This window comes from Littorina saxatilis, linkage group LG1 (assembly GCF_037325665.1).
Source record: "Littorina saxatilis isolate snail1 linkage group LG1, US_GU_Lsax_2.0, whole genome shotgun sequence".
NCBI classification, from domain to species: domain Eukaryota; kingdom Metazoa; phylum Mollusca; class Gastropoda; order Littorinimorpha; family Littorinidae; genus Littorina; species Littorina saxatilis.
Window position 1 is genome coordinate 69,887,283 of NC_090245.1, and position 10,000 is coordinate 69,897,282.

Sequence of the window (10,000 nt, forward strand, 5' to 3'; positions counted from 1 at the left end):
ACATCATCAATAAAACTTAAATCATTAAAGGCCTACTAAAGTGCAACATTTTTATTCGCCGAAAACATGTGTAATAGCAATCTAGTAAATGTTCCGAAGACCGTTTTGTAAAATTTTGCGTGGCTGATTTTTTATTGAACAAGAAGGGCAAAGCCCATACGACTCACATGCTTGACCTTGACATGACCTTGACCAAGGTCAAGGTCATCCAAGGTCATGCAACACAAAGCTGTTAATTCAAGACATAGGAAGTACAATGGTGCTTATTGGCTCTTTCTACCATGAGATATGGTCACTTTTAGTAGTTCACTACCTTATTTTGGTCACATTTCATAAGGGTCAAAATGACCTTGACCTTGATCATATGTGACCAAATATGTCTCATGATGAAAGCATAACATGTGCCCCACATAATTTTTAAGTTTGAAACAGTTATCTTCCATAGTTCAGGGTCAAGGTCACTTCAAAATATGTATACAATCCAACTTTGAAGAGCTCCTGTGACCTTGACCTTGAAGCAAGGTAAACCAAACTGGTATCAAAAGATGGGGCTTACTTTGCCCTATATATCATATATAGGTGAGGTATTCAATCTCAAAAACTTCAGAGAAAATGGGAAAAATGTGAAAAATAGCTGTTTTTTAGACAACATTTATGGCCCCTGCGACCTTGACCTTGAAGCAAGGTCAAGATGCTATGTATGTTTTTTGGGGCCTTGTCATCATACACCATCTTGCCAAATTTGGTACTGATAGACTGAATAGTGTCCAAGAAATATCCAACGTTAAAGTTTTCCGGACGGACGGACGGACGTCCGGACGGACGGACGGACGACTCGGGTGAGTACATAGACTCACTTTTGCTTCGCATGTGAGTCAATAAAAACCGATTCCGCGCACCTGTCCATTCTGCGAGAGACAGCCCCCGGTGCCAGTGACGTCATGAGTGTAACACGGCCTACAAGAGCAACATGGCCGACGGTGATAGTAGCGCTGCCACTGCTAGTACGTACGTTCCAAAAGAGATTCCATCTTCGAAGCAGAGAAGATATGGCTTCGCCTGTGCTGTCGCTGAGTGCAGCAACAATCATGGTAAGGGCCATACCATGCACAGGTTTCCTGATGATACCGAAACTCGGAGGCAGTGGGTCAAGTTTGTGCAAACTTCCAGAGCGGATTTTGGTCCGAAGTTTGGGACACCAAATCAAAATTCGAGAATATGCAGTTTGCATTTTAACTCTGACTGCTATCCTGCAAAAGTTGCACTTGCAGCAAGCTTTGGATTAAACACGAGTTGTAGGCTAGTTCCAAAGTCAGTGCCTACAGTGCAGAAGCCATGTCGTCTGCTACCACTAGGGAGATTCAAGGACAGCACGTTTCGTTTTGCAGCTCGTTTCGTTTGGTGAATGAGTCACCCCGCGAAACGGAACGTGAAACGAGACGGCATAGGCCCCAGACAAGATTTAGATGTATTCACGTTTCGTTTCGGAATGAAGGAAGGGCGATAAATCTTCAAGTGAAATTATCACGTCTGTCCTCGATCAGAATGGAAAAAAAAACCCTAGGAGGTGGTCCAGAATCGGGCATACTTTGATTATTTTCAGTCCAAATAAATCACACAGACTTTGTTTATACAAAATCACATACGAAGCCAGAATAAAAATTCGATGCGATGACCTACTTCTGCTTCGCCATTTGCTTTCTTCACCATGAAGTTGGATAAATGTACCAGGATCAGCACCCTTCAAAATATTTCAGTTCACAACAGTTGTCTACCTCCAATGAACACATTCTCAGCGCTGAAAGACTGTGAAAGGGTTGATGAATCTAGCAATGCATAAAATGGCCAACAAATAAAACTGTTAGTGTGCAAAAATACTCACAAAAGTTGACGAAATATTGTTCGTTTTTTGGGGGTGGAAAACGTGACTGCGTTTTGACGTTCCACGTTCCGTTTCAGTTGACCTTCACCTTTCCAGCGAGAGACTCCCGAAATGATGACGTTTACCACAACTTCAAAACGAAACGTCCCGACGTTTCGTTTATTAAATCTCCGTATTGACGGCAACATCACTTTTGACGGCGACGAAGTAAAGTACTGTCACCTCAGTATCCAGAGCCAGGTGTACTGTGACAGACGTGACAATGGCTATCACAACGCCGATTTGTACCACCACTGAGGGCCAAAGTGTGAGCAGAGGAGCTTTTGCTAAACGGGAACGCCAAAGGGTAAGGAGAAAAATTATGAAGTTGCACAATGTTTGGAGTCATTACATTTAATTTCTGACAAATTTACATTCATTGTGCATTTGTAAAAATGTCACTGCATGGTTTTCGTCAACTTTCTTCCAATATTATTCTTGTGTATTGACTGAGAATACTCTTACTGGACATGAAGATCAAGATATTTTAAAATTTCATGATCAGGCAATGCACCTGAAGAAGGAAAGACCGTCAGTATGAGCATTGATTATGAATATGAAGAGTGTTAGTGAGAATGTTAGTGTGGGAATGAGAGGGTGTATGCATCATGGTCAAGATAGTGCACTAGCTATTAGAAAATAAAGTTTTGATGTTTTGTCTCTAAGTCGATGGGTGGTTGGTATAATTTTGGGGGAATGCTTTTGTTTGCAGGTTGTTGCAGACATGTTGGCGGGTGCGACTCCTGATATTCAGTCCTGTGATGATTCAACTGATTCACCACAAACTCATATTGATGTAATTGTGACTGATCAGCCTCTCAGCGATACCCTACATGTCAGCACTCAGACAGAGGTATAGTTCTCGGGTTGGCCAGTATAGATCTGTTTGTTGTCACTTTCAGTCTTGTCAGTGTTATTTCAATCAATTTTTGTGATTACACATCATCTTTACATTTTATCAACTTAGCCAATATACTTCCTTCTGTTTTAGAACTGCTTCATGTTCTTTGTAAAATATAAAATCAATAAATTGGTGTGTGCAATTATCAAGCAACCAATTTGCAAATGAACTTATTCAGGCATGGGAATTGAAAAAAGTCAAGCAGGCTGAAAATATATAAGTAATGGCAATGTCGAAGGCGCGAAGCGCCTAGCCTTACTAGGGGGGTCCGGAATTTTTTTTCTCAACAAAGAATGGTGCAATTTGGTGTTATCTGAGCTCCAAGTTTGCCATTAAATTCAGTTTTAAGAACCATTTTTGCCTCCCCCACTTAATTTTTCGGTGGACACTTTTGCTTTTTCGGTGGAACAAAAAAATAATTCGGCGACAGGGAGCAGACAACTGATGGTGCGGGAAATGCTCGATTCAATGTTGGCTTCAGGAAGTCCAAAAAAGACTATTCCCTCCGGGAAGTGAAAGTGGATTGCACTTTTTTTAAACAATTTTGTCAGTTTTGCATGCAAAGACTTTATGTTGTCATTCCGGCAGTCATTTTGCCTTTTCATGTCAAACAAGGAGGTATACAACTTACAAGCATGAGAGAAAGAAGCTGCATGAGTATGAAAGTCAGTGCCTCAAATAGAGGAAGAAATAAGACTGAATCCCTTTTTGATTGAAATAAATGTATTGACTTGTTTTAAAGTTCAAGATCAAAAGCCCACACATAACAAAAGTATACAAACATACGTGCAAAAGTTTTAGCTAACTGTGCATTGCTATTTTTTTTAAATGGGTCATTAATAGCAGTCTTTGTGTATTTTTGCAGCATATGTGGAGAGACTGATGCTGCGGGTTGTCGATTTGAAATAACACTACTCAGGAGATGGAGCGATACATCCAGGAACAGCGAGGCGCTCAACCGTTGCCACCACCACTCTGTGCTGATTTCGAAAAGCCCAACAAGGTTGAGGCAGTCGCAGAATTCAAGTCTCGATTCAGCAAATTCTAACACAACAGTATGTAGGAGAGGCAACCCAAGATGCAGAGTAATACAGTTCACACCTTCTTCCCCCATCACAGCTCCCATCTCCTCTATCTCGGTACAGCAGCGACACTCCTTGATTGTGTCCATAACACCACAGTTCCCACACTGGCACCTAATAAAAAAAAGATAGCACAGAATAATAATTAAGTTGTGCATTGTTTAAACATCTTCATTTTGCTTTGAATTATTTGTGTATACATCTGTGTGCATGTGTGCTGAAAAATCGTGTGACTGATTGACATGCCGAGGTGCCACTTCTTTAGAATAATTGCAACAAAAAATGTGAGCAACAAGCAAACTGATCATGCACTGTGCAAACTGCAATGACAATTAACTAGGAAACCAAGTTGACACTTTTCATCATTCATGTGTCAGCCTTCTCTCATTTTTACACTAAAGACACACTACTTTCAGTAATCACTGTTGTACATTGACATGAATAAATGTGATTTGGATTAAAATAACCGGGCTGACGTCCTAATCACAGTCACAGATGCATCTTTAGTACTTTACGTACAGATTGCAAAATTATCTGCACATCAACTGAAGATTGACAAAATGAAAAGCTATTCTTTACAATCGCAACTGTCGTCGCTAGTTCAAGATGATCGAAATCAGGGGTTTGCACAACAAAAAAACAATACAGAATCTTAATCGTACGGTGTGATGTATACATACCAATGCGTTCCCGGACAACAGACGACTATGATCAACCTCTTCTGCTGGTCTTTCGGTCTTTCGTCTTCATCACTCGAACCAACTGGTATGGCTCTATGCCTATCGCTCCAGAATACGGTGGTTCCGATGTTTCCAACTCAGATTCAAAGTCACTGCTTTCGCACGAAAGCTGCAATTCAGACTCATCATCCGCGTTTGTGTACTCTACAGTCTCTGGTAGCCATCAACCACTCATGACGTCACTGGCAGGGGAGAGAAGCAGTAGCAAAAAATTGTCTGTTGCTTCCCTTCTCGCTGATTACAGGTGAGATTGAGCACTTTCTCAGGCCGACTACGGGTGATCGGAGCGGAAGAAATTGTTTTGTTTAATATATTTGGTATTCTGTTATGCAGCTCTTTCCATTGAAGCAATAAAAATGTTGCACTTTAGTAGGCCTTTAAGAATGTTATGGGAACAGACCACCATCTGTTATTTACTTAATACTCTACAATGTACATTCTCTTTCTTCCATTTTTTTGTATTCCTTATATCCAAAGCCATGGCAATAAAACATGCAAGTGATCTCATCACTCTCAAATCACTCGATGCCAGCAGTCGAAACACCGTGTTCATGTCGGGCTGAGAGGACGCACATTCTAAAATTGCAAACTTTTGTTTCAAACTCGCATAACATTTACACTTGAAGAGGAAGTGGACTTCATCTTCTGGTTCCTCTGTACACAATGGACATAAACAATTGTGTACTTGTTCATCAATTACAAACCACTGTTTATCTATATTAAAATGCGCGACCGTTTTGGGGCCTTGCATCGCTATCTCCTCCCAAACCCGGCCGATTTGGGCCCCGATCTCTGGGGTATTAAGAAACATTTTGCGGCGCACACGATGCGCCCGGTTAGATTAGCCGATTCCGAAGCCAAATGGCTTTTTCTGGCATTCTGGCGCGACATGTTCTGGCAGACGACGTGACCGGAAGGCGTCCCCATTGGCTGTTAAACGATCGGGACATCACTTCCTGCTGCACGGAAACGCATCGACAAGCCCGACTCGGCAAGTGTATTTGTTCAAGTCAGGCATCGACAAGCGAGACAGGTAAGTCAGTCTCCTTCTTAAAGTGTTCCGAAACCATTCTGCCACAGTGTACTGTAACCAGAATTTATCTTTACTTTCGTTTTGTTCCTATTGTGCTACGATCCGCAAATTTTAAGGTTCCGACCTCGCTTTCGAAAGTGTCGTCTGCTCGGAACCGGCAGCACTGAGCAGCTGTCCCAGCTCTGTCAAAACTTGCTAAACCCGTAAAAACACAACAAGTAAGCAATTTTATTCTTTATATATGAGGATAACAACTCAGTATGATTATATTCTAGGTTTTATATGACCATGACTATGATTTAGGTTGGTTTTGATGCCTTTCATTTGCATTTAGAGTTCGTGACTCGAAGTGCCACGGCACGTGTGGTTGTGGTTACGTCAGCAACTGACTGTGGCCGTGTGGGCAGTTTGACATCATTGTAGATCTCTTTTTTGTTGAGAATCGTTTATTTAATAGCAAAAACGCTCTAACAAGATTTTGCAGAAGAGCTGCTGCCTAAAACCTTTCAATTGTTGGAAATCGTACAGTATTTGTTCATTTCGTTTTTGGTGTACTCCACTTCAATGTGGTTTAGTGAGTGTGATTTTGATTACTTCCCTTGAGTTGGAAAAGTATTTTGTTTCACAAATGTTCTGAGTATGGATTTTGTTTGTTCTTTCAGATTTTCACCATAGCGACTAAGTACAAATGTTGAGTACCAAACAGTTGCATCGCAAGGGCGGATCAATTCACTTTGGAGGGGGGGGGGGTTACAAAATGACTGCGAAGATACAAGTTGACAGCGCCGAAGGTGCCTAAGCCTCTAGGGGGGGTCCGGGGGCATGCCTCCCCGGAAAATTGTTTTATCCAAAGAAGCAAAATAGAGCTATCTGGTGCATCCTGAGCCAATAAATTACCTCTTTTGTGGGGGGGTGGGGGGGGGGGGTTACGTAACCCGTGTAACCCCCCCCCCCCCCCGATCCGCCCTTGCATCGAATAGACGAATAAAAGTTACAAGAAAGTCTGTTCATTGGGTGACACTTACTTACCTGTATGTCAAGAGTGTGGGGACATGAGACAGGACACACAGGATTTATTCCATTGTGATTTTGCCATTCTCTTTCGCATAGGCCATACATGAGGAAGTGGGGTGGGGGGGAATTAGAGATTGAGAATTTTTTCCGAAGTGGATTCACAGCGCGATGCGCGTTGTGCAGCGTTGCGATTTACAACGTTCGGCGCTACGAGGAGCGCTGCGATTCACGACGCGCGATGTATTCTGCCGATACATTTCCTTCACAATCGCAAAGTTTACAACGGCTACATCTATCTGATCTATTTGAGAAATAGAATTGAATTATGAGCTATGAATTTAACACGCTAAAGTTCAAATTTACCCATACACCTGTGTACAATCTATATATTCTTTTTCCTCATTTTCTTTTTCCTCATTTTCTTCACAGACAAGGCGACAGATAGGGGTTAGAGATGGAGAATCTTTTTCGAAGTGGATTCACAGCGCGCGGCGCGTTGTGCAGCGTTGCGATTTACAACGCGCGGCGCTACGATTCATGACGCGCGATGTATTCTGCAGATACATTTTCTTCACAATCGCAAAGTTTACAACAGCTACATCTATCTGATCTATTTGAGAAATAAAATTGAATTATGAGCTATGAATTTAACACGCTAAAGATCAAATTTACCCATACACCTGTGTACAATCTATATATTCTTTTTCCTCATTTTCTTTTTCCTCATTTTCTTCACATAGGAAGACGTCATTCTCTTCCGCAGACAAGGCGACAGATAGGGGGATGTCCACTCTCTTCCGCTGCTGTTGTGTTCAGGCATCGACCTGGCATCGACAACTTTGTCCACACTTGACAGGTAAATCCCAATGAATTGATAGCAAATGCAGGTTCTACAAATTTCAGCATTTTTGATTTATTTGGGTGATTGCAAGTGCACGTTCTGCAAATTTAGAGACTTAAATGCCCCTGAATTATGAGCTATGAATTTAACACGCTCAAGTTCAATTTTACCCATACACCTGTGTACAATCTATATATTCTTTTTTTTCTCATTTTCTTCACATAGGAAGACGTCATTCGCTTCCGCAGACAAGGCGACAGATCGGGGGATGTCCACTCTCTTCCGCTGCAGTTAGTGATCAGGCATTGACAACTTTGTCCACCCTTGATTAATTGACGGATGATTGTGCTCCAAACTTCAGCATTTTTCAGTAATTTGGGTCATAGCAAATGCAGGTTCTAAAAATGTCAGCATTTTTAATTTATTTGGGTGATTGCAAGTGCACGTTCTACAAATTTAGAGACTTAAATGCCACTGAATTATGAGATTATGAGCTATGAATTTAACACGCTAAAGTTCAAATTTACCCATACACCTGTGTACAATCTATATATTCTTTTTCCTCGTTTTCTTTTTCCTCATTTTCTTCACATAGGAAGACGTCATTCTCTTCCGCAGACAAGGCGACAGATAGGGGGATGTCCACTCTCTTCCGCTGCTGTTGGTGTTCAGGCATCGACCAGACATCGACAACTTTGTCCACACTTGACAGGTAAATCCCAATGAATTGATAGCAAATGCAGATTCTACAAATTTCAGCATTTTTAATTTATTTGGGTGATTGCAAGTGCACGTTCTGCAAATTTGGAGACTTAAATGCCCCTGAATTATGAGCTATGAATTTAACACGCTCAAGTTCAATTTTACCCATACACCTGTGTACAATCTATATATTCTTTTTTTCTCATTTTCTTCACATAGGAAGACGTCATTCGCTTCCGCAGACAAGGCGACAGATCAGGGGATGTCCACTCTCTTCCGCTGCAGTTAGTGATCAGGTATCGACAACTTTGTCCACTCTTCATTGTGGGTGACGCGAACTGCGACAAGATTTCTTTCCCAATTCTATAATTGGTGTTACATATTGTTTTTACACATTTTAACTAGCATGCTTCTTAATTCAAGCATGACAAAATCATTTTGTCACATTGACTGAATTCTCAGACTGTCCACATTGACTGAAATCTCATAAAAGGGCACCATTTAACGACAGAACCCACTGTATATTTACCAATGGGTTACTTTTTCATTCCTATTTGCTGATGTGTAACACCATGATCCACAACCCACACCCAATTTAGCTGCTACAGTGTGTGAACAAACTATTGATGTACTTTTTACAATGAGCGGTTTTGCTGCTAGCATTGGTCACCTCCCTGGGCCCAAGAGAGAGAAGCGTCTTACCTACCTGGCGCGAGCGCTAGAGGACACGGGTTAAAAATTGCTTCTTTGCGATGTGTAAATCGGTACTTTTCTATTTAATTTCTGCAGCTTAGGTAACTGCGCCATGTGTAAAAGATGGGTAGCATATGATTCGGACATACCTCGACACCACACATTTAAAAAAAACAATGAAGACTATGCGCAGTTACCTAAGCTGCAGAATAAAATAGAAAAGTACCGATTTACACATCGCAAAGAAGCGATTTTTCCCCCCGTGTCCTCTAGCGCTCGCGCCAGGGGAGGTAAGCAGGGCTAGCAGCAAAAGCGCTCATTACATGTGTTCTGCATCTGAAAATTGGTTGATGATGGTCTGGAAAGATAGCTTTTGTTGTCAAAGTCAGGGTACTTGCCTCACAGAGTGACTGGATGTGCAACTATGTTTGCATTCAGATCATTTCAAACCTAAGTTGGTGATGTGTAAATATTTGTTTTTATTCTCTTTGTACACACCTTTGCAACTTTAGTTCAGTGTGTTGTGTTTGGTTTTCGTTGTTACATTTATACATTGATATTTTGTTCATTTTGCACATGATTGCATTTTCTCAATCCCTTTGAGTTTGCTACTGTGTGTGTGTGTGTGTGTGTGTGTGTGTGTGTGTGTGTGTGTGTGTGTGTGTGTGTGTGTGTGTGTGTGTGTGTGTGTGTGTGTGAACAAACTGTACTTTTGCTGTACTTTTTGCAAGTACGGGTGTACTGATGTGCAACTATGATAGTGTTCTTTATTGCGATCATTAGTGCTGTCTTTTTCTCCAGCTCTCAATTGTAAGCATGACGATGTGCACACAGTTCATTTGCACATTTAGCGTTGTGTGAGAGTGTTTTTCTCTATACATATGCATGGTGATCTGTAAACATTTTGCTTCTCTGTGCACAATGCATATGTAAACTTTTGTTGTTCGCAGAACCAACTTCACATTTTAACTACTTTTTATTCACATGTTTGCCAAAGTGTAAACATGTTGTTCCATTTAACGCTGGTTGTTTTTTTCCTGTCTTAAGACAGCTCAAGACATGTATGGTGATGT

The 10,000-nt window shown here is 41.3% G+C and overlaps 1 protein-coding gene and 1 long non-coding RNA gene across 3 annotated transcripts in view; one reads left to right on the plus strand and one right to left on the minus strand.

Annotated features, from left to right (window-relative positions):
* LOC138977201 (U3 small nucleolar RNA-associated protein 15 homolog) overlaps positions 1 to 10,000 on the minus strand; it is a 92,692-nt gene that overhangs the window by 43,906 nt on the left and 38,786 nt on the right. The window lies entirely within an intron of this gene.
* Positions 1,579 to 4,074, plus strand: LOC138977187 (uncharacterized). Of its 2 annotated transcripts, XR_011459238.1 has the most exons (3): positions 1,579 to 2,228; positions 2,634 to 2,774; positions 3,688 to 4,074. It is a non-coding gene; the product is annotated as an uncharacterized lncRNA (long non-coding RNA). The 2 variants fall into 2 exon arrangements; XR_011459237.1 differs by having other exon boundaries at positions 1,579 to 2,774.